Raw genomic sequence first — 23,261 nt, forward strand, 5'->3', positions numbered from 1 at the left:
TGCATGTATATTATATTGTAATTGCATTTGTATAGTGCTTACTACCCCTGACGAGGCGTCGAAGTGCTTTTTCAGCTAGTAGCACGCTACTCCAGAACCCATAAAGGATAAGTGGTGAATGAATATAGTGAAATATGAAAGTAGTTTGAGTGGTGGGTGTGTTAGTCTGTTATTTGGATTGAAAAGCATAGTGGAGGGGTAGAAGAGGGAAAAGGGTTGCATTTATATAGTTCTTGCTACCCCTGATGGGGTGTTGAAGCGCTCTTTGGGTAAGTAGCACGCTACTCCGGAACCCATAAAGGATTAGTGGTGAAATAGTAAAGTGAAATATGAAAGTAATTTGAGCGGTGGATGTGTTAGTCAGTTTATGGGATTGAGAAGGATAGTGGAGGGATAGAGGGGAAGGATTTAGAATTGTTTTTGTTTGTTTTGGAGCTCATAGCAGGAGGAAGAGGCTTGGGATGAGTAAAATGGAGGTGGAGGAGTATGAGCAAAAGGGAGGTGGAGGGGGGAAGAGTCAGAGGGAGGGTTTAGAAAGGTTTGTTTTGGGGATCAGAATAGTAAAAAGAGGTATGAGATGATGTAAGGAGGGGTGGAGTAGGGAAGGGTTATTTTGAGGATCATAGTAGTGGTATAGGGTTTGGAATGAATGAGAAAGTGGAGGTAATGGATATATTGATAGAGGTATTGGGTGAGAAATAGGGCAGCGCGTTGGATATGCTGAATTAGAGGAAAAGAAATAAATAATTAAAAGGAATACATATATAGATCCACAAGTCCATGGAAGGTATTTAGATGCATAAAGGAAGGTGGCATATGTAGATTAAAGATTCTTTAAATAAACTCTGGCTTTCAAGTGTTGTCGTACTTTAATTTAGTTTTATTTGTTCATATTTAATTTTTGTAGATCAATAGTGAAGCAAGTGTAGATAAATACTTATGATAAAAAGATTTACTTATTTATGCGGTCACTTATATACATGTTAAAAACAGAATAATGTAACTATCAGTAATATGTACATTTGTTCAACAGAACGAATGAATATCTAAATAAAAATATATAATACATAATATTTTTTAAACATAATTATTCTACATATTTATACATAGTAATACACATATATAGGTACATATCTATAGTACAAATACATGCTTATATACAGAGATCTGCTGTATATTTTTAACTGTTTGCCTGTGGTGGTTATGTGTGTGGGGAAGAGCCAATTCTTGAGTATTTTTCTGAATATAGGGTGGTTATCCGTGCATCATATGTTGGGGGTAAAGAGATCCATAGTTTGGCTGCTTGAAAAGAGAAGGATGTGCCACCCATGGTTTTTTTCTTGTATCTTGGGATTTTCAGGCTAGGTGCCACTCTAGAGCGGAGGTTCCTTTGTTAAATGTGTTTGGTTATTTTATTCCTGATGAAGAGCGGTCCAGTTCCATGTATCGCTTTTTGAGTGATACAAAGCAGCTTGAACGTGGATCTTCTGGCAACAGGTAACCAATGCAGGGCTTTCAAGGCAGGTGAGATGAGGTCTCGCGGTTTGATATGCTAGAGTAGTCAGGCAGCCCAGTTCGGAATCCATTGTAGTCTTTTCATGAATGTTAAAGGTGATCCTGGGTAGAGGCTATTGGTGTAATCGAGTTTGGACAGAACAAGGGAGATGGTAGAACGGATATTGTGTGGAAATCCCAAATGGGGGAAGATTCGTCACAGAGTTTTTATACTAAAAAAGCTCGATCTTGTTAGTTTGTCCACTGTGGCATTCATCGAAGCTTGGAGTCCATGGTCATTCCGAGCTTTCTTACTTCCTTCGATATTTTAGGTGGTGTTCCCAGAACATCAGGCCACGCGGCGACCTGGTTATGATGTTTCCAATTGCCACACATGAGTATTTCTGTTTTGGAAGCATTCAATGTGAGATGGCTCCATGTCATCCATTGATCCACGGCTCTGAGACAACTGAAAATTGGCAAGTTTCCAATGTCTTTGGAGCATTGCAGTTGAAGGAGTATTTGCGGGTCATCTGCACAGTTATAGCACGTGAGGTGAAATTGATTGATCAGTGGCGGTAATAACTTCATGTAGATGTTGAAAAGCATAGGCGAGATGATGGAGCCTTGAGGGACCCCTGCTTTTCTGAAGTACGGTTTGGACGATAAAGGTGGGGTATGGATGACATTAGTTGTGTTGCGAAGTTAGGACACGATCCAATCTAGAGTAGTCCCCTCTATGCCAGCTTCGTAGAGTCTTTGTATCATGGTGTGTCGTAGAGTCTCTGTATTGAGGAGTGTCATGGTCAACCGTGTCAAAGACAGTCAAGAGGTCCAAGAGAAGTAGCGCAGAAACCATGTTGCAGTCAACTGTGTTCTTCAGGTCATCCCAGATGGCAAGCAGGGCAGATTATGTGCCTCTTCCTGGACGGACTCCCATTTGGAAGTCTGAAAGTATGGAATTCTCTTCAATGAACTGTGACATCTGGACGAACGCTGCTCTTTCTATCAGTATGCCAAGGAAAGGTCCATTTGAAATCAGTCTGTAGTTGTCAGGGTTCAGCAGGTCCAAGTTTGTTTTCTTCAGTAATGAGCATATGTATGACTTTTTGAGTTCTTCTGGAAATATTCCAGAAGTTAAGGAGTTGTTAGTGATTCTCCTTACTGGGTTGGCAGCTGAGGTTGTTAGATGAATTGTCTTGAAGATTTGTGGTGGACACGGGTCAGAAGGGCTGCCGGCAGGCCTGCTTGCTTTGACCAGGTCCATAAATTCAATGTGTGAAATGTGTTGGAAGGCTGGGTTAGGGTATTCTTGGATTGTAGCTTTGTAAAAGGGTTAATGCTGACGCTTTGTCTGTGTTTTAAGTGTGGGTCCAACGTGTCTGCTTTGTCCGTGTAATGATTTGCCAAATTGTCTGTAAACTCTTGAGTAATGGGATGAGCTGCTGCTAAGCAATTTGGTTTATGAAAAAATTCATTGAGAATTTTACAGAATTCTTTATTTGCACATTTAACATTTTTAATTCTGTCTGAATAGTCTTTTTCCTTGCTTATTTGATAGCTGACTTGTGTAATCTGTTTATTTTCTGTAGGAGAATTTTGTCTTGAGTGGAGTTTGTTTTGAGCCGGGCGTGTTGCAGCTTTTTAATTCGTTGCTTTATCTCTGTATCTCCAAGGTGCTTGTTTTCTTTTGTTCTGTTGTGTCGTTTTGAGTGGTACCAGGATATCAAAAGCTTCCTGTAGCCACTCATAGTTTTTATTTGAATTTATTGTGTCTAGATATGTACTGGATGTAAGCTGTGTTTTCTAAGTGTTCAAAATTTAGTTTGTTCCGCGGTCGATAGGTGGATGCATGTAAGGTGGTTTTAGGTGCATCGCTTGGTGTTGTTTTATGTTGGAAGGCAAGCAAATGGTGGTCTGACCATGCGACTGGAGCTATAGTTCGAAAGGTAACTAGTTCTGTATTAGCAAAAATGACATCTAGAATGTGTCCAGCGATGTGTGTGGGTTTGTAGACGATCTGAGGCCAGTTCAATGCATCTAAGCCAGTGATGATTGTTTTTGGATGGGGCATATTGGGTTTGCCAAACCAAATGTTGAGGTTCACTAGAATGCATAGGTTGGAGTGTAGTGTTATCAGGTTTGAAACCATGTCTAGAAGCGTGTCTGGGACTGTTGCCTTGCTAGGTGGAGGTCTGTAAAGGAGCAGGAAGTTACAGGAGGAATATGGTGTAGGATTGCATCTGATGAAAAGGGCCTCACAATTTTTTATGGAGACGTTGTCAACTTTAGTGATATGTAATATTTGTCTGAACAAGGCTAAGCCACCTCCTTTTTTTCCTATATGATTTTGGGCGATTGATAGCCTAGAGGAACGGCTTCATGCAGGATTGGAGCCATATCATCTCCCAACCATGATTCAGTTATGAATAGTATGTCTGGTTTTGCATCAGTGAGAAGGTCGTGGATGTTTTTGTTCTTAGAGAGCGATCAAGCATTTATTAGTAGACAGTTTAGAGAATGTGCTTTGGCGATAGTGTGACTTTGTTTTGCAGAGGAGTGAGCAGTATTTTGTGGGCTTGTAGATGGTGTGTCCTTAGTGTTGGTATTAGGTATGTGTGGATAGCAATCGTGTAGCTTATCTGTATCGTGTTCTTCGTCCAGCAGGCTAAGAAGGCATTTTGATGGGTCTGCATGTGGAGAGTGAGCTGGTGTGCTGTGTTGTTTTTGTAGTGTAACCTTGTTGTTCAGTAGACATGGAGAAGCCAAGTTGTGAGGTGTGGCACGTTGCTTATTTTGTTTGCGTATGTTTAGGGTGGAAGGTGTATGAGTCAGGGGAGGCGGTGCAGCGTGTGGGTCATGTAGTAAGGTCCTAAATAGTCCAATGGATGAGAGGCAGTTAAAAGAGTTGCTGTGATGCTGTATATGTGTTGGGTGCGGTGGAAGAGAGAAATCTTGGTATTGGAGTTTGCTCATTTGTGTAATTTGAAAGGTGGGTGTATGTTTGTAGTTTGTGATGGTAATTATTGTGAGGTGTTGCGCTTGAGAGATTTTGTTGTGCTGGTGTGCGTGATATGTTTTGTTTTTGAGGAGTAGTGAAAGGATATGCTGATGTATTTTGTTTTATGAGATGGATGTGTTCGTATAGTATTGTTTGTGAGAGGAAGTGGTAAGGAAAAGGGGGTGGTGATGTGTTTGTGAGTAGAGTGTATGTTGTGTGTAAGAGAGGATGGAGTAGAGCTATGAGTGTTTGTCTTAGACTTGTTGCTGCAAGAGGTAATATGTGTGGTGCAGCGGAGTGTACGTGTTGTGTGTTTGTCTTATTGTGGTTGAAAGAAGAGGGAGGTGTTTGTTGGAGAAATGATGGAAGGATGAGTATGGGTTTGTTAGTGACAAAAAGAGGTCTGTTAGGTATAATTAGAGCATGGAGTGTGTGTCTGGTTGGGATATAGTTCAGTGTGGTGTGAAATTGGGTTGTGTTAATCATAGAGTTGTGTACTGTTTGTAGGTGATGGTGGAAATGTGTGGTAGCTGGGATAGAAGGATGTATAGGTGTGGTTTGTGTGGTTTAGTAGTGGGTGCTGAGACATTGCATTGTGCATGGGGTTGGTTTGTAGTAAATAAGTGGAGTACATTTGGTGTGAGTGTGTTAATATGGTTGTGGGTGTGGGTGGTGTAGGGTGGATGCTGGTGCATATACATTTGGGCAGCATTTCTGTCCCAAGTCCCCAACAGGCTCAAACAGGCACTCACCATTGTTCTCTCCACCCTTAGCCGCGACGCCCAGGCTGAGATGCCCTAAGCCCTGGCCTTCTATAGCCCTCGTAATCAGGTGACCCCTTCAGCCAATGGGAACTCTAACCCTAACCTATCATCACACTAGCCCTAAATCCTAAGTCCAATAGGAGACCAAGACCTTACAACCAATCAATGCCCTAGTCCAAGCTATCAATCAGGAACTAAACCCTACGTTCAATAGAAAACCCTAGTCCCAACCAATGTTCCCTCTAATTTTTTTCCTCTGTGTGCGGCAGTATAAGGTTTCTGTGCGCTGCAACTAAGGCTATGTGCGCCGGAATCCAGACAGCGTATGTGGTGCAGCGCCAAATATCACTCCAAACCTTTGCTTAAAAAAGTGAAAAAAGAGTGCATTTCCACACATGTATCTGGTGGAGGTGGAACACAGCATTTAGAGTATTTTTATCCTCTGCATTTGCTTCATTTTCTGGATAATGTCCTACACTGGGGTATCTAGCAGCACTTAACACATTATTCTTGAACAAGGCTTTTATGTATCTAGAAGAAATGCAAATCTGTGAGTTGTTGAGTGTATTTGTGTGTGTGTTTTATAGAAGTACTACGTCAGAGGGAACATGTTTTTAAGGTTAAAGAGAGAGCCTCAGAAGTAGCACATGAAAAAGTTTCTTTTAGTGAGAAGGTTTATGACCAGCTAAAAATCTCAAGTGTAAGTAGTGAGAACAAAAACATGAAGTTTGAGCAGAGCTCGTCAGTCTTGGTGTTTCAAGAATAAAACAAAAGCTAAAGTCCAGGCAGGGTTATGACAGTTAAGAAAATAGCCTCCCTAAGTGGACCTTGATCTTTTATGTGCCAATCAGGTTTATTTTCTGTCACTGTGCACTACTCTGTCTAAACAGGAGCAATAATTATCGAATGAGCTTTTTTGGTCTCCCTTCCTGTGCTACTTTTCTGCATGCGTCACTATAAGTGTCTGAGGGTTGTTCTATATAATTATACGTTTTGTGGTCGTTGGTTGGCTAACAAGGCATTATGTACATACTCTAGATGCCATTGATCTATGATTAAAAAAGGGGTTGTTTCTACACAGATACCAGGATAGGGGCACACATTTTGTAATTGCCTGAATGTGTTTCAGAGTTGCTTTCCGTAAAGGCGTGTAGTGAATAATTCAAATGTTTTGTTTGATATTTTCACTGCCGAATGTTCTTAAAGGAGACTGAAGTTTAGAACCTGCTTCTTAAGCATATATCTTAGTAAAACGTAATCCACAGAAAAAGTGCCAGCATCTTTGTTCTCTGCTCTTACAATGCAAACAATTGCAAAATCGCATCATAGTAAAACTAATCCAATACGTTGTAAGCCAAAAAACAAGGCATAAACAACAAATGTATATTTGTTAATCCATTCATGCACCCATGTGTATACATTAAATCATGTGTGCATTCACAGTTGCACACGTATCCATCTACTCTCTACTCACACAGTCGTGCATTCCTCTTCCTGTATATCTGAGACTGTATGTGTGCCTTTGTACTGTTGTCTGTAGGTGCATATGTGTTGTCTGTTTGCTCTGATGCACGTCTTGGTATGCCTAGATGTCCATTTGTCTGCTTGCATCTTTATCTCTTTGTGCTTGGGGATCTGTGTTTGTGCGTGCATATTCTGCCAGGCCCCTCTGTGACTTCACTCTATTCGTAAGCCAAACCTATTTGCTGTGCCAAAGTGCATTAAAATATATCCTCAGTCACCAGTGCCAAAAGCTTACGTTAAGCAGGGGTCAGAGCTACTCCTCATTTGGCACAGTTTTCTTTTTAAAACAGAAAGCAGCTACGATCCTGCTATCTAGTTTTCGGTTTGGATGTTGTAAGTTCTTTTTATTTGAAAGGGCAGTTTCGGTTTCAAGTCAATCCTTATGACATCGAGGCAGTGGAAAAATAAGTTAAAATGTGAGTTGTTTGTGTGAACCCCAGCTGCTTCACTCTACAGACCCTCATACGACTTCCGGCCACCTTAGAGCGGAATAGGATCAAGAAGCCTTGGAACTGGTCATGTGAGAATGTCTCGTAAGTGGACGGTATGGAGAGCATCATTTATATTTTGGCACAACTGCAATAGTACATTTCTCTTGTTGAACCGACTTTGTCCGTGACCTCTGCCATAGGGTGACCAACTGGCATTGGTGCAAATTCAGGACACAAATTCAGGACAGGAGGTCAAAATTCAGGACAAAACTTCTGGACAATAGGTAAGTTTTACAGACACATCAGAGGTGGCCGCGCAATAGTATATAAGTAAGCCCAGTCATATCCAAACATATTCAACCATTTGCAAACCTATCCATCATGTAGCCTTCCATCTATCATTTCACTCATCCATCCCTTCATCCATCCTTTCACTCATCTATCCATTATCCATCCATCCATCCACCTGTACACTCATCCATCCACTCTTCTACCCATTTCAGTTACTCATCCATCCATCCACCCAGTCACTCATCCTTCCACCCATCCACCATTTCAGTCATCCATCCATCATCCCTTTCTCTATCCATCGACCCTTTCACTTAGCCATCCTTCCTTCCATCCGCCCACCTATCCATCAACTCATCCACTCATGAATCCATCCATTGTCCCTATCACTCATCCATTTATCCTTTCACTCCTTCACTCATCTATTCATCCTTTTGTCCATCTACCCGCCCTTTCACTCACTCATCCATCCTTACATCCACCCTTTCACTCATCCGTCCATCCATTCACCCTTCCACTTATCAATTCATCAATCCACCCATCCATCATTTCACTCCATCCAACCACTCACTCATCATCCTCCTTTTCACTCATCCATCCTTTCACTTATCCATCCACCCTTTTACCCATCCAGCTACCCTTTTACCCATCCAGCTACCCTTCCACCCATACATCCAGCTATTTACCTTTTCTCTTATCAATCCTTCCACTCACTCATCCATCCATCCTCTCTCATTATCCATCTATTCAATCTTTCATTCATCCATTCACCCTTTCACTAATTCATCCAGCCATCCACCCATTCCTTCACTTACTCACTCGCCCACCTTTTCATATTAATTTTGAGCTGAACCTTTTTGAGAAGAGGCCCATCAAGAACTTCACCCTCGCTGCAGGAGCCATTCCAGGACTGGGACAGAAGCCACCCAGGGCGGAGACAGGATGCACCACAGGGGGGACAGGAGCCATCACAGGTGGGGGGGGGGCAGGAGCCACCACATGGGGGGGGACAGGAGCCATCACTGGGGGTGGGGGCAGAAGCCATCACAGGAGGGGGAACAGGATCCACCAGGGTGGGCACAGGGGTGGGCATGCAGTATTCTACTATCATCTTGATCTCTGCCAGGGTGGGGTAGGGCTCCTCACCCCCTCCTGGACAAGACAACGAGAAGACAGGCTCTCTTTCCAAAATGTTAATTTTGCCACCCCCCACTGTGATGTACAGTACTTAAAGGAGATACTCCAAGAGAACTGATTTAACTGATTGTCCTCCATACATTGTAATCAGTGTGGGTGCGATTGTGCCATTTCTTTATTTTATTACATTATAGACTGCATGTTTGAAGAACCGAGGTTTGCTTACAATTTAGTGACAGTAATTAAGCTCTGTGAAGAGAACCACGTGCTGCCTCGGGGTAATCAGGGACGGTTCTAGGATGTTTGGGGCCCTGGGCAGGAAGGGAATGTGTGAGGCCCCTCTAAATTGCACAGACATGACGCATTCAGGGCTGTTTGCATGTGAATAGATCCCCTGCGCCTGAAGCTGCAGCCCCTCCCTCTGTCACCTTCGAGCACCTCTCCCCTTGCCTGAATGTGTAATGTAACCCGTGCTCATATAAAGCGCTCCAATACCTTCGGCTCGAGTTTGCGCTATATAAATGTGCAACAAAAAAAAAAGGAAAAAAAAGGAAGTAGAAGTGACTTTGTCAGAGTGCAAATGAGGGCCGAAGTGCTTTTGGTAGTCCGGGGACTATTGGGAAGAGGAGTCCAAAATACAGGTCTTATCCGAAAACGACAAAGCTCATTGACATGCAAATGGTCTTTTAAAGACCCGTGAAGTACTCGGTGCGGCTGTTGGGTGCCCGGGAAGCTGGCTCAGCCGGGCTGACACACGACGTGGGTGTGGGGGGCTGAAGCAGAAGCCCTTTAAGCACAATGGGCTTTGCACGCCTGCAAGCACCATATCTCTTCCCCTGCCTCACGCCCGGATTTCGCGCCGCTCACGTTTAAAAAGCGGCGGCGCGAAGGGTCTTGTAGGGATGACAGTGTGCGCGCTAAATGCAGTACACTGCGCGCTCCGGGTGACCATCGTGGGCGCGCGCCCACGCGCGCAGGTTAGTGGGAACAGTGGTCCCAACCCTATTCCACAGCAACCAATCACACAGGAAACCCTAAGCCCTATGTCCAATAGAATGCGTAACCCTTGCTGTAGTCCCAACCTTAGTCCCAGCAGCCAGTCACATAGGAAACCCTAAACCCGACGTCCAATAGAAACCTCAGCGCCAGGAACCTATCTGAAACCCTAAACCTATCCACCAATTAAATCACTAACCCTAAGCCTTGCATCAATAGAATCACTGACCCAGAAACCAATCAGAACCCTCAGATACCCAACCAATGAGAACACTAACCCAATAGAAACACCAGGTGCAACCACCCATCAGTGCATACATGTAGCATCCAGTAGCAGACTATGTAAGGTCCCTGCGACCACAGGCAAGGTTACCTGCCCAGGTAGTCGGAAGCTGCTCCTCAATTCAGATTCTCATAGGAGTCAGACAGGCTCAATCCACACTTTGGATATCTGCAGGTAAGGGCCTAACAAACTATGGCCTCTAACAATACTGTTTGTATAAAACTTTATTCACTCTCCCAGCCAAAAAATGAGTGCACAATCCCTAAAAAACACAGCTTAAACAGCTCACAGCAGATTAGTGCTGTCTCAGAGCACCCTCTGTTCACTGTCTGATGTAGAATATCCCTGTTGCTAAGGGGGAAGGGGGAGGGAATCTGGTTTCACTCACTTGCTAACACAAAATGGGAGCTGGGGTGCATTACTTAACATACAGGTTTGTTTTTAAGAACAGTGGTCCCTAGAGAAACAACAGTAAAAAAGGGGGGAAATGAAGATAGACCCAGTCAGTCCTATATTTATATAACTTGTCCAGCCGGACAGAGGTCAGATATTTAATATTTTAAATTCAAATAGGAACAATACAGACAAGACAATTTGTAAGTGGGACACAAGCCTGTATCCAACTAAACCAAGAGGGACAAACAATGAAAAACACAAAAGGCTCAGGCAAAGCTCTAGGTTTGTTAAACACACAATTTTCAATGTAACAAACAAATTGCAAGAGAACATCTTTACACATTAAATGACAATTTAGAGCAGTGTATAAGGTGTATCGAGTGTCAACGGCGTTTCGATCCATAGATACAATAAATGGATCATCATCAGGACATTTAGAATAAGCATGCCTGTGTCTAATTTCCTGTAACAAATGTTGGCAACTCCCACATGGATAGTAACAAATATGGAGCTGAGAGCACGAATGGCGAACAGCCAGACCAAGAAAAATACAATCAGAGGTGTAGGGGAACTGTAGGGGAAGGCACGATGGCTTGAGTATCCCAATGGGGGAGGGAACCGCAGCCGCGTGCTCTTAATTCCAGATATAGGGTTGTGTAAGGTCCGTGTTCCTGGGTTACAGACAGTAAATGCTGGCTTCAGAGAGGCAGACCTTACTTGGGTTCCCTTGTTTCTGTACAGTGGGTGCACAATCCCTAAAAAACACAGCTTAAACAGCTCACAGCAGATTACTGCTGTCTCAGAGCACCCTCTGTTCACCTCTGATGTGAAGTATCCCTGTTGCTAAAGTGGAAAGGGGGGGAATCTGGTTTCAATCACTTGCTAACACAAAATGGGAGCTGGGGGTGGATTGCTTACCATACAGGTCTGAGCACAGAGCAAGGGAGAAAATAGGAGGGAAAAATAGGTAGTCACAGGAAATGTGAGGAAGAAACAGCAAATTTTGGACTGCAAATCCCACTATTCAACAGGTTAAATGAAACAGTCACTGGCAAGTAAAAACCACAAGTTTCTAAACAAAACCGGTGAAAAATGATGCAATTACTGGCAGGTTAAAAACTTCAGTTTTTAAACTGTGACATCCACAAGCAAAAACTGTTAAAAATGATGCAATCACGGGTAGGAAAAATCACTTTTTAAATTTCAGGAAAGAGGCAGCACTAGCCTGCCTCATTACCATCTCCTGGTCTTTGGTTCACTGCAATCTGAGGCACAGTATGCGTGCATGTATGTACGTATGTATGTATGTATATATGTATGTATATGGAGGCGTATTTACAAGCCACTTTGCGTCACTCTTACACAGTGCAACGTGGTGCAAGAGCGATGCAACTCAGAAATGACATTTATGAAGCCACGCAAGGCCAACTTTCGTGGCCCTGAGTGGCTTCATAAGTCTTGGAACATATTTATGACATTGTCGTGCAATGCAGCAAATCACCTTGCTGTGCTGCGCTACATATGCTGCAGCCCATAGGTGACCCCTGGTGTACCAATGCCCTGGGTACCTCAGTACCATATAATAGGGACTTAAAATGGTACCCTGGTGTGCCAATTGTGGGGTGTACAAAATACTTACCATGGAATTTGGAGGAGAGAGCACTGCCACTGGGTTCCTGGTTAGCAGGATCCCAGTGAACTACATTCAAAACACACTGACAGCAGGCAAAAAGAGGGGGTATCTATGCCAGAAAGATCCTACTCTCCTAGAGCCGCCCTCACCATGAGGTTATGGAAACCTCTGTTATCTTCTGGAGGTGAATCAGCAGGTTGCTGCGGAGGTGGGGATGGCGTTGGTAGAACATAGTCATCCCATTCATCCAAAGGTGACTATGTGATAGGGATCTCACCCTCTTCTCTATCATCATCCATCATCATCATCATCATCTCTCGGTGGTGCTGCTACATGGGAGGCAGGTGTCATTCTAGGTGTAGCTGGTGGTGGGAGAGGTGCTGGAGCAATAAGGGTGACTGGTTGTGGTGGCTGTTCAGGGGGATGCAGAAAACGCTTCAGATAATCTGTGAGCATCGCCTGGAGGTCCTGTATCAAGGAAGCAGGAAGATGTGCAGTATCCCGCGTAGATGGAGGATGGGAATAATATCAGTGAGGCTTATTATGTCTTGGACGTGGAGGATATTAATACTGATAGTAATGCCCTTCCTCCTCAAAATCCTCATCTTTCTCCTGGCATTTAACATTCAGTTCTGAAGGGCTGTGGGCTGAACCAAACAGTCTGCCATCATCATCAGATTCCTCAATGTCCAGCAGATGACTTGGACGCTGAAGTGAGACCTTGCTGGGTGAGGTGGCTTCAGGATGTAGAAAGATTCTGCTGACCTTAGGAACCTTAATCGTCAGCGGCGGCTCCTCTGCTATGGCGGAGGAGCATCACCCCCCCCCTCCCTTCCAGCAGCATAAAAAAAGTATAATAAACTGTGGTTTATTATTGTTTTATTTGTATCCCGGAGTCTTGGGTGTGGGGTCAGTAAGATACAGGCACCCACGGGGAGTGGTATGCACCGTTATCAGTGTTCTTGACAGTTTGGCGGCCATCTTAGGCCGGCCAAACCATCATGCGGACTTTGCATATTCTCCAAACCGGCTGCATTACAGTCTGGAAGAGAACATGCCCAGGCTCCCAGTCCCTGAATGATCGCCGAACCACGGTGCTCAGATCAATCACCACGCAGGTCAGCAGCGTTGTGATTGACTCAGGGGAGCCTGGGTGCTTCCTGCTTCTGGGCAGCAAGCCGCCACTGCAACAACCGTGTCGTCATCGGAGGGATGTAAGCGTCCTTCTTTGGCATTGTGGTCGACGACATTGACGGGACCGCAGTCAATGAGACTGCCATCAACGGAGCATTGTTGATGAGATCAACGCCTTCCGGGCCGTTGTCAACGGGAGCGTTGCTGGGACCATCATCAACAGTAATATCGACGACGGACTCGTTGTTGACGGGGGCCTCAACAAGAAGTTCATAGACACCTTAATCTTTGTAGACGAGATGGGAGAGCTGATGGAGGCAGTTGTCGTCATTTTTGCATTTGACGGTCTTGACGATAGATGGTGGTACTTGTAGTCATCGACGATCTTGGTGTCGACGATAAGGCATCATCGAGAGGGACTTGGAAGAAGATATATGCCTCATGGTCGGATCAGCAGAGGGGACATGAGGGCATTCCCTATACTTGTCAAAAGGCATTGATGGGCCAGGAAAGGATGTTTCTGAGGAGAAATGTTTTTGCTTCTCCTTTTTCTTGGAAATGTGTGGCTAATGAGAAGTACTCAAGGATTTTCTAGACTCCTCTGATGTCCCTTTATGGGATCTAGACCTTTTGTGAGACCTAGAAGAGGTGTCACTATCCTTTCCAGAAGATGTTTTATGAGATTTTGTTTTCTGAAGCCATAGGAGTAGCCTCCCTTCCCTGACCCTCAGAGTATTTGAGGAGAAAGTGCGACAAATCTTGCATTCTTTTACCTCGTGCTTGGGATGAAAGCAGTAAAAGCATTCCTTATGTGGGTCATCCACATGAACTCTCTTCTTCCCACAGGTCTTACAGGAATTAAAATGTTCTTTTCTGTCTGACATAGTAGAATAGTAAGGTTGAAAATAGCTTTTCAGATGAAAAAACTGAGCCGAGCTCAGGGAGACTCCCTTCACACACGACGTGTGTAGCTGCCATCTTTTGCAGTCCGTAATATATTTTGTGTAAAAAAGCAAAAACTGCACAATATTCTCCTTTGCGCCAGTCAAATAATCACTGCATTCACTTCCACCTTTGGAGTCTTGAACACCTAACCAGATATTCTCTAGTGGGGAAACTCACCATTCTAAACTTTGGGGAATATTTATTAAACTTTTCCACAGCACAGCGAGTCACCTTGCTGTGGTGTGTTGCATTAAAGGACAGGAATATGCTGTATTTATCATTATACAGCGCATTCCTGTCCTGTACTTGTGCTGGCGCCCTTTGGCTGCCTAGCGCCACCACAAGCACCCTTGCACTATTGTGCAATGGTGCCTGTGTTGCAGGCAGGTTTGTTTTTGTGCAGGAAGGGACACCTTCCTGCACAAAAACAATCCTCAGCAGCAATTTTCTCTTTCTAAGTTTGCTGCAGTGTCCAGCACACTTAAAAAGAGGAAACAATGAGGAATAATAAAGCTATTTCTAGACTTTGCACCTCTCCTGGGTAGGCCTGGGTGTGAAATTCTGCTCCAGCTTGCAGAGTTTATCCTACTCCGTGCAGCACGCAGAATTCCCCAAAACTCCGCAGAGCAGATTTCTTTCCTTGCTTGCCTATGTTAAGTTGGTGAGCGTAAGTGAAGAAAATCTTACTCCAGACCACCTCCCAGCAAGACTTCTCAATGCGGGTGGGCGCAGATTATCACGACCGCTCGCGTTGAGAAACCTTCCGTTAACATTGCGAAAACTGTCGCTCGAGTGGAACATCTACCCTAGCGGCAGAAACAAGCCGCGCCTTCTTGTGCTGCACTTGCTGCCGTTTGAGCTAATTTTACAGTGCGGGACAAACACCTGACGTAAAAAATCAGTGCAAACAGCACGACCTACCACACTCCGCCACTTGCGGAACTCCGCCCAGGCCTACTCCTGGGAGGCGTAGAATTTTGACGCATTCCCATGTTTACCAGTGTTGATAAATCTGGGGATGCACCAAAATGCATGGGTTCATGGGTGGGAACACCCAAGTTCCACTCACGAAACGCCTCTCAGGGGCAGAGTTGCACAACGCAGCGTTTTGCACTGGGTTGCGTCACTCCAGATTTATCAGGCTACGCAAGGTCACCTTCCGTGGTCCTGCATGGCTTGATAAATCTTACTTTAGTGTTGCCTCGCCTTTGCGTGGCACACGGGCAACACAACACATTGATAGATTAGACCCTGAAAATATAGTGCGTGTTTCAGTTCTGGATAAATCTGGTCCAGGTAGGACTTCGTTTTTTCTGTTTTGTGTTGCATCTTCCCTCTCCCTATTGCTCCACCTCCAGCGTTGGTCTGCACGGGGGTGTGTCAGCAGCCCTATGATGAGGCATGCCACATTTCTGTGGGTGAGGGCAGTATTAATACACTTGTGAGTTGTCCCCTCTTTTTTCTTCTCAGCGACCATACTTTTGGAGCCCCATTTCTATGTGTGTTAAAAGGTATACCTAGGAGGGCGGAGTGGGGCTCTTCCTCCTACCCCTTAAATTTGTGTGTTGTACTGTATTTGTATCTCCAGGAATCAAAGAACATTACACCCCCAATGTGATTGTCATTTATCAGTGTCTTCCTCCAGGTCTGGTGACGATCCTAGTGCCATAACCTTAGTCTTACTACAATTAATGCTGAGGGCTTTCTTATTACAATAGTCAGTGTAGGAATGTAGGATCTGCTTTCATGGTCACTCCCACTGTGTGCTTGGTGTCAGTGTGTTTTTACCTAGTCTGCTGGAATCCTGCTAACCAGGACCCCAGCAACTGTGCTTTCTCCCCTAAATTGACATGGTAAGTACTTTGGTACCTCCACAATTGGCTACTGGTGTACCCTTGTAAGTCCCTAGTATATGGCAGTGAAGTACCAGGGCATTGGTACACCAGGGGTCTCTCATGGACTGCAGCATGTATTGTGTCACCCATGGGAGTCCACTTAAATTCTGACTACAGGTCAGCCTTTGCAGCCTGTGTGAGTTGGTGCTTGCACCTCTCACGACAGATATGTTTCCTTATATCTGAGGTCACTGCACTTTAAACATTTAAGTCACCCGTATGGCTGGCTCTTCAGTCCTGAGGGCAGGGTACTTGGTTATAAGTATGAGGCTGCCCCTGCATGAGCAGAACACCCCGACAAACCCAGGAGTCGATTCTCCAGGCTTTGGAAGTGTGGTCAGGCATCTTAGACATATTAGACATCAGTCATTATAAGATATCTAACTATATAGGAGCTGCACCGAACCGGGTCATGTTTGGTATCAAACCTGTTGGAATCCTACCCTAACACTGATTATGGTGCTGAAAGTATGATTCCAATTACTGGGGGGCTCCTTTGGGTACGCCCCTGTACTCCCGGAACCAGCCTTTCAGGGTCTGCCAGCAAGCTAGTGCTGCTGCCGACCACAGGCACGAGTCTCCCTCCTGCTGCTGAGCCAAGCTCGAGCAGGGGAAGATAGAATAATAGGTTTCCTGTCACAGGAAGGTGTGACCACCATTCAGACAGGCCTTTGCATATTGGGCTGGGGTGGTGTAGCTTGTCAGTGCCACCAGCCTGCTTTGAAGGGCACCTTTGGTGTCCTCCCTGCATACTCCAGTTTGAATCAGTTCAGGAACACTTGGTTCCCGCTCAGGTGTGAAACTGGACAAAGGACATGGGAGTATCCTCCCATCTGTCCAGCCCCTCCTCTGGGTGGGACCCCTGAGCCGTTCCAACCTTTTCCTTAGGGTATTTAAGTGCTCCACTGTGGGTGGGTCCTTAGATTTGCCATGGGACAAGACTCAACCCTCAAACTGCATTGCTCTTCAATCGTCTGGACACATGGACTTCGTTGGACTTCGACTGGAACTGAGACTGCACCAAGGAAGACTCCTGCTGCTCCTGGTCTCCCCTGTTCTTGAAGACTTCTTCATCGTCCGTGTCTGTGCTTTATCCAGGTTCTTCAGCAGACCTGTGGGTATCAAGGACACGTGAAGAAATCTTCCTTGGAGACATGGAGTCACTCCCCTGCATCTGCAGGCACCACAACAAAGCTGACTGGTCTGCTGCTCCTGTCGTCCTACAGACTGCGTAGCCAACGCGTTCGTCCATACGGACTTCTTCAGGGCAAATTGCTTATTTCGGCGCACTCTTCTTGATATATGCCCACAGGTGCAGGAGCTGCATGCGTTCTTTCTGATATGGACCACATTAGTTTTTGATCATTTTGAATATCCTTATGTGAGTTTCTCTGTACGATATTTCCCAGTTAGGGGTAGACACAGTATTTCTGGCTTCCCAGTTCCAAGAGCAGTCCTTCCTGGACAGAGACCTGGAAGGTCTCTGTCTACCCCTAACTGGGAAATATCGTACAGAGAAACTCACATAAGGATATTCAAAATAAGGAACCTCAGCGTCTGTGGTCAACGTGTTAGCCGGGAAGTCTCGGTCTCCTCTGTCTATCTTAACAAGATGTGATGTATATACACCCATAGATCTCCCCAGGGGTCCTACCTCACTGTATCACTGTGTTGGACTAAGGATGACGTGGGGCATTAACTTTATAGATAGATATTATACAGGAGATGGTAGTCCTGCTGTGCTTCCAAGAAACCTCATGCATAATGTGCGAGAATCGAACCAGGGAAAACCTGAATGCAGTGTTGGATCTAAGTAAAAGGTCAGTCCCTGTAAACCGTTATAAGTGTAATGTAGGGAAGAATATAGGTGAAGTATTACAATGTTACCTGGGCCTATATTATGGTCCCTTATTGGGGCTGTTGGGACCAAACCCCTGTCGCTGCATTGCCCCATTTGGCTTCGATGACATGTTTAGCCAAACACAAAGCCAAAAGCCATTAAAATTGCCTTCCCTTTGTTAGAGTGTAGAGGGTGTATCAGGGCATTGGGAGTCCCAGTAGGACATAGCTAGGAAGACATGGAATATCTGTTTCAAAAATGTAATTGACATCTTTCAGCACTGCCTACCAGTAGCGTTTGAGTTTGGGACAGCGCCAGAGGAGATGAGTCAGTGTGTCTGGGTGGCCACAAGTGCACTAACAGCCATTAGAACTGTTGGGTTTCCATTCCGCCTTTTTGGCTGGGGTGTAGTACCAATAGTGTGTTATCTTATGCATTGCTTCTTTCCCTGGTCACAGAATGAGAAGTTGTGTATTTTGTGGAGGATGTCAGTCCATTTCTTTAGGATAAAGTGAAGGTCCAGCTTAGCTTCTGAGCTGCGGGGCTACAATAGTTGCACAATCCCCACGTTTAGAATCGTGTACCCAGACCCACCTTATCCAGTATTTCCTGCAGAAAAAGGCCAGTGCACTCGATCAAATGCCTTGTCTCTGACAATTGACAAAAGAAGTGCTGGGACTTACTCTACAGTGAATGTGTGTCTGTCAGTCTCTCAAACACCTTGGAAGAGAAAGCTGCACAGTGTGGAAGGTTATGTTTGTGACTGGTTGGTTTTGTCTTTGTCGATTTAGAGAAATTTGGGGAAGACACCTTGGAATGTTTCTGCAGGACAGTGGGTTGGAGAAAGAGGTACGGCTTAACGTTTGGGCTGATGATCAGTATGTCAGGAGTTGGGGAAACTAGTGAGTCTTGAATAGCAGCTTCACATGTTGGTAGGTTGGGTGTTTGCAGGAGAGCCTTGAGTTGTTCTCGGCACAATAGCAGGTTGGATGAGTTGTGATGTGCTGCAGTAAGTCTGCTTCAAGGCCTGCTGTCAAACATCAGACAGATCAGTCCTCTGCGGAGTGTTTTAAAGTGAGTTATTGGGAAGATGGTGTGGGGTTGGAACACAGCATATTTTTGGGGTTATTTTTTCAGTTGTGTCCTTGATCGATAGAGGTGCTTTTTTTTGTTTAAATGTTTTTATTAATTGTTAACACTTTAGATACAGTGAAGCATAAAAGATGTTTACATGGTCGAGTTACATGTATAGGTAGACAGAGACAACTTAGGTACTTCAGTGTACATTGGATTGCTTTCTTTCATAGCTGCCAAAATATGTCATCACAGGCCCGGTATTACACATACATTGAGGCTATTTGTGGCAATCATATGTGTCCTGGGATAAGCCTATGGGTCAAAAGCTTGGTTGTGAAGCTACGCCTACCCATGGTTCTTGTGGGGGTGTTAGTATTCTGCCCGAGTGGGTGGGCATCCATCCCTGTCGGGAGGGGAGTAAATTGGTCCTCTTTGCAGGTGGTAGATGGTGACTAGTGATGCGGGGGGAGGGGGCTCGGCTAAAGCCTTTGCCGAGGTCTGGGGCTATGCCGGACTGTGGACTGTGACGGGGCATCTGCGATAGGTGTATGCTCCGACTCGTTCCTTCAACCCACTGGTCCTATTGGTGTGGCGGATACTGTTTGGGCATGGGGCGCCTCGGCTGGCTCTGCTCGTGTAGTTTGCTGGTTGAATTGGGAATAGGAGTTGCGTCCATTCCATGGATATGTGGTGTTTCCGCGTTCCCTTCGCTTCCTCTTCTCAGAATGCGTCCTCTTCCACAATGCCCCACCTTTTGACTACTCCTACCCAAGCCTCCACTGGAAGTCTCCCCAGAGCTTGCCAGTGCATGGCTACAGCTCTCTTCGCCATGAGTAGTAGAAGGGACATGAAGCACACCTGTACTTTATCAGTTTTTCATCTTCGGAACACCCCTAGCGTACATGACCCCATGTTTTGACCCCGGGGATGTTTGAGGTTGCACTGAGTGTTTCATGGATGTAGTTCCAGTATTGCTGCAATGTAGGGCATCCCCAGAACATGTGTTGGAAGTCCGCTACAGGGGCTTGGCATCTGGGGCAAAGAAACTGTGTATCACGGTAGAAGCGTTGTAGTCGCTCGGGCGTTAAGTATGCCCTGTGTAGAATATTAAATTGTATGTTTTTGAATCACACGTTTCTGGGATTGTTTTTGGGGTATTCCAGAGCCTGCGCCCACTCCTTGTCGTGCAGTGGCCTATTTAAGTCGTCCTCCCACGTCTGCCGCAGTGAGGTCAGTGACTTTTGTAGCAATTCCCGGGTGGCTTTATATAGCCATGTGATGAGATGTCTGCCCGCCCCAATATGTAGTATGGTGTGTATTACTGGGTGCGTCGGTGGCTCTCCTGCAACCGGGTCCCAGAACAGGCAGCTACTAGCCAAACGTCGGCGATGTAATAGGTACTGTCCCGGGGGTAGGTCGTACTCTCCCACTAGCAGTTCGTAGGGCCGAAATTGTCCTGCCTCAAAGAGGGATTCGGGCCGTGTAATGTTTGTCGCGATTAGGAAACCTCACCAGCGGAAGTAATGGGAAGTATGGGGGCTTCCCGCTGGACATACGGTGTATGCGTAGCATGCAGGTGTGAGCTATAGTCACTTGCAGTGGGTATGCGCATTGGGGTCACTCCCGGTTTCTTTATTATTATTTTAGTACAACCATTTGGTTGGGGAGCCTTAATCTTCTTGTTAAGATTAACTGTATACAAATCTTTATTCTTGAGTAACAATATGGATTCCTTAAAAACATTCGGATTCAGTGAGGAACAATTTAACAAAATAATAAACACTAAAAATGGCAATAAGGTCACTGTTTTCTCCAGCAATAATGATAAATGGGGAAAAATATACAAATCTTAGAAAGAAATTAATTAGAACTGAAATGCATGTCGAGTTCCTGGTTGAATATGTGAAAGCCGGTGTCATCTCCATCGGTTTCAAATTGGAAATGAACCCGGGTTTTTCATTGAACACAGAAAATTCTTAGAAACCTGGTCCTATATCGCCAATAAATGTAGCAGAGATTGGTTACTCCTTATCATTGAGACTGCCCAAGAAGTAATCATTTTAGAGAAACAAGAAATAGAGCAATTACTGATAGAACTTTAAAATAACTCTGCTTTGGACGAAGCAAAGAAAAAATTAGAAGATCTAGATACAGAAATGAATGGCTATAAAGATTACTTAATAAAAAAAAAGACAAAAAAGTTAAGGAAGGATATAGAGAAATATAGTGTAGAGATAAATTATCCATACTTACTATCAACAACAAAAAAGAGAACATAATTGGGATAGACCCACATATCAAAGGGGTAGTAGAAATCGTGTTAAATTCTCTGAATCATCAGGAACAGGATCTGATGAAGATACTATTGACAGGGGTGGCCCTATGGGCCATTTTTCCACGGGAGAATATGGAGATGGGATATCTATGAAAATACAAACTTTCTTCTTGCACTGGTCCTTCTCCCTCTTTTTTAGATCAGCGCCCAAGGAGAGGTAAGAGAACCAACCGAGGGTTTGGGAGAGGGCAATCAACCTCAGGAGGAATTTCTCGAGACAAGGAATCGAAGATATTGGAGGTAACCACAAATACATTTCCTATAATTAATTTATCTAAACGACCTTTAACTCAAATTGAATTAGAAGTATTAGCTAAGGGTTTCACCTTTGCACCTAGCACACACGCAAATACATTTCTTCTGGAGAAGGATCTTAAGTCTTTCTTCCGTAAAATTAGATTGGCAAGATTCTTTGAGAACAAGGAATATCAGGAAGAGATAAACATTTCGGGTCTTAAACCTAAATCGACCTTTACTCCATATATTGGTCAAGTGGACAGTAAAGTAGGAATATTTGAACAAGTAGTAGAGACAAAAATATATAACATTTTGGAACACCAACCTCCTATAGTGCACAACATCAATATATAACAAAGAAATGTTATCTCTGATCTTAAAAATGATTTTACTATAACAATCAAACCCGCTGATAAAGGGGGTGGGATTGTTGTATTTGACACCCTGGATTATGATAGAAGGGTAATGGAACTACTCATGGTGGAAGCCCATTATCAAAGGGTTTCCATGAATGAGTGGCATTCACTCAATAGAGAGATTAAAATGCTTCTTTCCACAGCCAAACATCAGGAGTGGATATCAAACAAAGAATTCATGTTCCTAAATAATGATAGAGGAATTATTCCAGCAATATATGGATTGCCAAAGATTCATAAGGATGTCAAAAACCCCCCTCTTAGGCCCATTGTGAGTTGTATTAATTCTCCACTCGAACCATTGAGCAAATATGTTGATTCCTTTTTAAAACCTTTGGTGTTGAAACAGAAATCTTACATTAAGGACTCAACGCATATGATAACTACCATTGAAGGGTGCGAGTTTAATAGTAACACTCAACTTCTAGTTACATTGGACATAGAGGCATTGTATACCAACATACTCCAGGATGCCACACTCAGAGTCATCAGTGGCATCCTGGGTCCTGCAGAATGCAGGGGTGCCCACGCTGATTTCATTCTAGCATGTTCTAAGTTGGTATTGAAAGATAATTTATTTCTTTTCAAGAATGATTTGTATCTCCAACGCAAGGGGACCAGCATGGGGGCTGCCTGTGCTCCCAGCCTGGCATGCCTCTATGTTGGCCAATTTGAGGAGATCCATGTCTTTAATGAGTCTGCTCCATTTTACGAGAATGTGGTGAAGTGGAGTAGATTCATTGATGACATCTTTTTCATCTGGGAAGGCACCGTTGACTTTTTGAAGGAATTCTTGGAATGGCTGAATCTGGGAGATATTAATCTGAAATTTACATCAGAATACAGCAATCACAGTGTAAATTTTTTAGATCTAAAAATTAAAGAGATAAATGGGAAGCTCGAGGCTGAGTTGTTCTCGAAACCAACGGATAAAAACACTTTTACATTACTCGAGCTTCCATCCCAAAGCACAAAGAGACAACATCCCATTCGGGCAGTTTCTTCGCTTGAGGAGGAATTGCGATTCTACAAATGACTTTTATAAACATTCTGAGTTCCTCAAGATTAAGCTAAAGGAGAGAGGTTACCCGAGGAAACTTATCTCTCACGCTTTCAAACGTGCTCGGTTTTATAATCGAGAGAGTATGTTAACAGTTGGAGGTACAAATAAATCAAAACAGGAGAAGTAATAATTAGTTTGAGAGTCAATACTCCTGTCTAAGCAACAAAATTAAAAACATAATAAATTCAAGTTGGAGTATCCTTAATGATAAGGAATCCATTAAACTGGACAGGCCTTTATTTGCGTTTAAACGCAACAATAATTTGCGAAGAGAACTTGTACATACATACAGAGAGGGGCCTAAGATAAATCAAAGGACATTATTAGGAACCCAAGCCATAGGTAACTATAAATGCAGTCATTGCAATATGT

The 23,261-nt window shown here is 44.3% G+C and overlaps 1 protein-coding gene across 6 annotated transcripts in view; it reads right to left on the reverse strand.

Moving 5' to 3' along the window:
- LOC146863493 (uncharacterized) overlaps positions 1 to 23,261 on the reverse strand; it is a 289,267-nt gene that overhangs the window by 203,615 nt on the left and 62,391 nt on the right. The gene's annotated exons all lie outside the window — the stretch shown is intronic.

The sequence above is a fragment of the Triturus cristatus genome, chromosome 2_2, assembly GCF_964204655.1.
Source record: "Triturus cristatus chromosome 2_2, aTriCri1.1, whole genome shotgun sequence".
NCBI lineage: Eukaryota > Metazoa > Chordata > Amphibia > Caudata > Salamandridae > Triturus > Triturus cristatus.